Source organism: Somniosus microcephalus, unplaced genomic scaffold, assembly GCF_052327205.1.
Source record: "Somniosus microcephalus isolate GS21.2 unplaced genomic scaffold, FLI_Smic_1.0 scaffold311, whole genome shotgun sequence".
Lineage (NCBI taxonomy): Eukaryota > Metazoa > Chordata > Chondrichthyes > Squaliformes > Somniosidae > Somniosus > Somniosus microcephalus.
The window spans coordinates 324771-330770 of NW_028225498.1; the positions used below are offsets into that span (position 1 = coordinate 324771).

At 47.6% G+C, this 6000-nt stretch overlaps 1 long non-coding RNA gene across 8 annotated transcripts in view; it reads left to right on the top strand.

The window, feature by feature from the left end:
- LOC147081888 (uncharacterized) overlaps positions 1 to 5617 on the top strand; it is an 83740-nt gene extending 78123 nt beyond the window's left edge. For 7 of the 8 annotated variants that reach the window (XR_015076394.1, XR_015076396.1, XR_015076392.1 and 4 more), the window contains 2 exons: positions 215 to 306; positions 4164 to 5617. This is a non-coding gene — a long non-coding RNA (uncharacterized LOC147081888). The other variant, XR_015076397.1, reaches the window with a different exon arrangement.
- The last annotated feature ends 383 nt before the right edge of the window (positions 5618 to 6000 follow it).

A 6000-nucleotide genomic window follows, 5' to 3' on the forward strand; every position in this document is an offset into this window, starting at 1 on the left:
ATTCTATAGCCTTATGCCTCCCTTGTGCTAGTGAGTCAATTATAGCTGTTATCACATCCTCAATGTGGGTGGGTATTATGAGAGATCTCTTGGTCCTGGACACGTTGTGACATATCTACTTTTTCTTGCTTTAGCTACAACCTAAGCAAGTTTGTTCTTTTACTTGGCCATTTTATTCTACCCAGCATGCTAAGTATAATGTCAATTTCCACAGCATGCACCGTGCAAGCTTCACTCAGTGTTTCCAGACTGCAGCAGCCTAACCAGAGGTCATTAAAGGGACTGATGGAAGCCACTGAAGAACATGTAAGTTTTTTTTACTTACCTTAATGTGGAGTCAGGAGGAGCAGAATACTTCGGCTGCTGCCAGTCCGTGCTCGCACCTCCTCCCATTTGTCTCCCCCACAGGACTTACCTATGAACTTCCAGAGCCCTGAAAAACGAGCCGAATCAGGACATCCAATTGGCTTTTGTTGTATTATGTAGATGAGATCCAAGGCACAAATTCCAGTGAGCACCGCCCACTTTGCACCGGTTTCCAGTGCAAGACCAATTTCCTGGCCACCACCTGTATTTTCCCCCAGTTTTCCTCCCATCTTAAGCTGAGATCCTGTTATACGGGCACTGTCAACCCTCTGGCAACCTTGCTCAAATGGCCATTGTTGAATTGTGAGCCTAGACAGTGATTAACAGCAGACCATTTTGACTGTGGGAGGCTGCACTTTACTTAGGAGGGCATTACAGAGATCTGTGGCCTCGTGGAAGGAAGGCTCAGACGTTGCAGCACAGCGAGGTCGGCATTGCCTGTGGCAGTCAAGGCAGCTCCAGTAGCATTTAACTTTTATGCTACTGGAACCTTCCAGGCTGCCATATGTGATATAAGTCACATCTCACAGTCCTCTGTGCACTTCTGCATAAGGGAGGTCAGTAAGGCTCTATATGCTCTGAGGAATGACTACATATCATTCCCTATTGCCAGAAAAGACCAGAGGCAGTCCAACATCTGCACTCAATCCTTTCAGCCCCTTCCCCATGCAGATCACAATAAAAAAGACCACCGATTCCACCACTACCCAATTACCATCATCACTGTTTATATACATCAGAAACAAATGACAGAACCAACATCACTTACAAATATTCAATGATGCACCCTGGTGCTTACCCTTGGTGGCTATCTACAAGTGCCCTCACCTACTCTGGTGCTTCTACGGTGCAACCCCAGTGGAAGCTGCTGGTGAGGTGGATGGCTGCTGAGAGTCTGAAGAGGGCAGTTCAGATGTTCTCCTGGGTTGCCCTCGAGTGGCTGTGGGCCGTGATGGCCCAGCCTCAGACTGCACCATCTCAGCATGGACTTCAGCAGTCAGGGCCGTCTGGCTGACAGGCAACGGCAAGGGCAATGGTGCAGTGGCGGGGGAGGGAGCAGCAATGCTGCCATCCGGAGAGAGGCCAGTAGGTTCCTGCTCCATGATTCCCACACCACTACCTCAGGGCATCTGTTCAGCCCGCCCAGTGATGATCTGGAGGACAGATCTCTGGGCAGCCAAGACACCCTGCAAGCCCCTTTCAACCCAGGAGCCCAGAGCCACCATGGCAGCTGCCCGAGCTTCTATTGCAGCAGTTTGCCGCTCCATGCAGGCTGCAATGACTGCAGTGAAAGCTGCAACTTCAGTCATAAGAGACTGCAAGACGTCGGGCTCCACCGGTCGCTGGCTGGAAGTCACAAGCCTCTCCACACTGGAGAGGATGGGTTCCAGGCTCTGCATCCAAGCATGGACCAAGGTGGAAACGGACTCCTCCATCCATCTAGCCACGACCTGTAGGCTTTCAAGCAGGTTGTCCATTGCACCAAGCATTTGGTTTGTCACACCCATCATCCTTCTTCTGAAGCTTGGCCCTGTGGGGTCTTAATCTGTCTCCTCTGCAGCAGATCTAATATGTGACCTTGCCCCCCTGGAAAGGTGACACCTGTGGTGTCCCTTCTACTTGGCATGGCTACTGTCTGCTAGTGCCCGGTGCATTCCACTGTGAAGATCCCTCTGCTAAGCTAGCCTCTAACTTGCGTGTGGTGCCAGTCTCTGAGCTGGTGCCTGCGACAGTGGTAGCCATTGACGCAATGCATTCATCCTCGGTCTCCTCCTCCTCCCCATCTTCCTCCACTTCCTCCAGGGGGCGAGGTGGCTGGTGCTCTTGCTGAACCTGCTCCATGGGGCGAAGTGCATCTTGCTCCTGGGAGCCTGCAGTGATAAAGCTGGAAGGGTTAGGGAGCATCACATGTGGCCACTATAGGAGGGTGTGTGTGATGAGACCATATGGAGCTTAGGAGTGAGGACAGCTTTGGGTGATTAGGGATCAGGAATAGTTCAGCATCTGCAAGGAAGCTGTAGTGGCTACATTACTCTATGCGGGATGCCCCCTGCTCTGCCTCTGGCCACAGAGTCTGCTACTCGCTTCCCGATCACTGCCAGCACTGCCTCCTCAATGGAGTGACATCATGAATTCGTGCTGCCCTTCCCCCGGTCAGGTCCTGCTGCCGCCTGTTATGTGCTAATTTTTTCTGGATGAGAAAGAGTGATGATTGTTAATGAGTGTATTGGCAGGGGTATTTGTGTGTGTGATGCCTTGCACAGTTGAATAGCTGTGGAGATGTGTCTGAGGTGTGAGTAGTGCCTGTGAAGGACACAATAGTGTGTGGTGTGTGAATGTCAGTGTATAGTTAGATGGTGGATGCAGTGTGTTGTGATGTTGGTGGTGCAGTTATTGAGAAGTGCGTTTGTGAGATGGGATTTTACCTTGACCGCTCGTGTCAAATCATTACATTTCTTGTGGCACTGGAGCCATGTCCTGGGGCCAGAGCTCCTGGCTGTGACCGCCCAGGCGATCTCTTCCCACAAGCGGCGCATCAGCTGCCTCTGTGGCCTCCTTCCCCCATGCGGGTTGAGGACATCCCTCCTCCTCGCTACCTCCTCCACCAGGACCTCCAGTGCCACATCAGAGAACTTGGCCGCCCTCTGTCTTGCTCCTTGCGACATCCTTCCACTCTCAGACGTCTCGCTCCACACCTTCAGTGGAAGTGGGTGAGTGCAGGCTACATATACAGCTCCATGAAAATTGCTTCTAATCCGCATTTGAGAGCTAAACCTGTAGGTTTCTGGTTAATACCTGCAGGCACATTCAAATCATAGTAATCATCAATTAGCCCAAAAATTGCATGCTAAATCCGGAATTTCAAACCGACGTTTCTTATTAGCACTCCACCCATTTAGTGCCTGTGTGGCGGAGCCACCAAAGGATTCAGATCGTTTGTATATAATTCCTTTAACAACATGTTAGCTACAGCCTGAGTCTGTATCTTTATTTATGCTGTTTAACTGTACAGAGCGTGGTTACTTTAACAGCGCAGTTAAAACGTGATGACGTCACGCCGTTCATCACGTGATCCCCCACTGGCGGGAAGAACGTCATGACGTCAGCCCGGGACCGCCCTAGGCAGTCCTCGTGGAGCCTCTGAAGAGAGCAGACCTACATTCGATGTTATCCTGCAGTTTCTTGTTTAAACCTATTTATTTCATTAAAGTTCATTTTGTTTGATTGCCTGAGCAGAACTCAGTCTTTTAGTTAGGAACCCACGTTCCTACACCTGTTTTCATCCTTTGGCCAAAATAATCCCCATTATCTGATTGGAGTTGCTGGCTTGCCAGCTAGAACCCGGGGATGAGCATTTGTTTGGAAACTGCCGTTCAAAATGTTGGCCTATACGGCAGTTATTCATATTCGTTAGCAGAGGTGAAACTGTTTATACACAACATGGGTAGAATCAGCATTATATTGATTTAGCTTATTCTTGTAATAAGAACTTCACACCAAATGTATGTCACAGAGTGGCATAAATTTGGCACAAAACCTATAATACAGAGCAGTGAATTCCACTTGAGTCGTCTGTTCTGTTTCCAAGACCTACTGAATTATGGCTCAGAACGGGATTAGAACTGACAAAGCCGCCAGATTCCAATGTGGCTCATGAAGCGCATGGCGATCACTCGTGCCTGATTCCGGCACCGCCCTCAAATTGGTAGATTTCCGCTGGTTAAGTAGATTCAATGGGGGTGGATCTCCGCCAGGGTTCTCCCGCTCATCCGCTGTTTACCTTGTATTTTTTCCAGGATTTACGTGGCTCCTTCCGCCGAAGTTATTGCGAACAAGGCAGGAGAATCCTCGGGGAGTTTCAGCCCCAGCATGTTCGCAGCTGGAGCGCTGCCGCTTCCTCCAAAACATGGAGTGGAAATGCACGGCGTAAGATGTAGATTGGTGAAGACGTGGAGTGGGACTCCGTATTTTAGAGGGAAACCATAGCGCCTGCTGTCGCCAAGTGGAAGCAGGACAACGTAGGGACCATTCAGCAAATGAGCTTCAATTCGGGTCACCTGAGATTTAGAGTTCTGTTTGGTACACATCAGGCTTACAACATTTGGGGTAGAAATTGGCCATCGTTGCACCTGTTTTCCAGATGAAAAATGTGGGACAAAAAGAAAAGAAAGAAAAGAAAGACTTGCATTTATATAGCGCCTTTCATGACCACCGGACATCTCAAAGCGCTTTACAGCCAATGGTGTATTTTTGAAGTGTAGTCACTGTTGTAATGTGGGAAAATTACCAATTTTGTAAGGCTATGCCTTGCACCCCAAGGGTGCCTGAGAAATGTCTAATGCCATATTGGCCTCAGGTGATTTTCAGGCATCTGAGATGGCTGGCTAAAACAGGCATATATTAATGAGAGGGCCAACAAAGTTTTACCCCTTTATGCACCGAGGCTGACTCACAAGATCATGCTCTTTACGGTGCAGTTCACAGCTTGAAGGTACCCTCACCAAGTATGAATTTGCTGTGTATTTTTTTTCTTAACAATTAATCATTTTACGATTTTCAACATATCCCCAACCAGGCAGTCCTTTTGTTGAAATATCTGATTAGTTCTCGCATTCTGCCACTATCTTTGATTTTACTGAGCAATCCAAAACCAGCTCTCCTTCTGAATTCACAGATGTCACCATGGTAGCAGCTTTTGTTCCAAGAAGTACAAAGGAGATCCAAAAAAAGAGAATGAGAGGAGCAAAAAGAGAATATAAGAACAGATTAGCAGCTAACCTAAAAGGGAACCCAAAAGTCTTTTATAAACTTATAAATAGTAATAGGGTAGACAAAGGAAGGGTGGGGCTGGTTATGGAGGAGATCTTCTTGTATGGCTTCACTAGAGAAGAGGAAGCTGCCAATGTAGCAGTAAAGGAGGAGATAGTAGTGATATTGGATAGCCAGGATGGAATGCATCCTAGGTTACAAGGGGAGTAAGTGTGGAAATTGCGGAGGCTCTGGCCACAACCTTCCAATCCTCCTTAGATATGGGGCTGGTGCTAGAGGACTGGAGGATTACAAATGTTACACCCCTGTTCAAAATAGGGGAGGGGGATAAACCCGGTAACTACAGGCCAGTCAGCCGAACGTCGGAAACTTTTAGAGACAATAATCTGGGACAAAATTTATCGTCGCTTGGAAAAGTATGAGTTAATAAATGAGACTCAGCATGAATTTATTATATTAAATAAAAATCATGTTTGACTAACCTGATTGAGTTCTTTGATGAAGTAAAGGAGAGGGTTGATGAGGGTAGTACGGTTGATGTTGTGTACATGGTCTTTCAAAAGGCGTTTGATAAAATATCACATCATATCTTGTTAGCCAAATTAAAGCCCATGGAATTAAAGGGAGAGTGGCAGCATGAATACAAAATCGGGTAAGGGAGAGAAAGCAGAGAGTAGTGGTGAACAGTTGTTTTTCAGATTGGAGGGAAGTATACAGTGGTGGCCCCCAGGCGTTGGTATTAGGATCACTGCTCTTTTTGATATATATATTAATGACCTGGACTTGGGTATACAGAGCATAATTTCAAAGTTTGCAGATGACACAAAACTCAGAAATGCAGTAAACAGTGAGGAGGATAGTAAC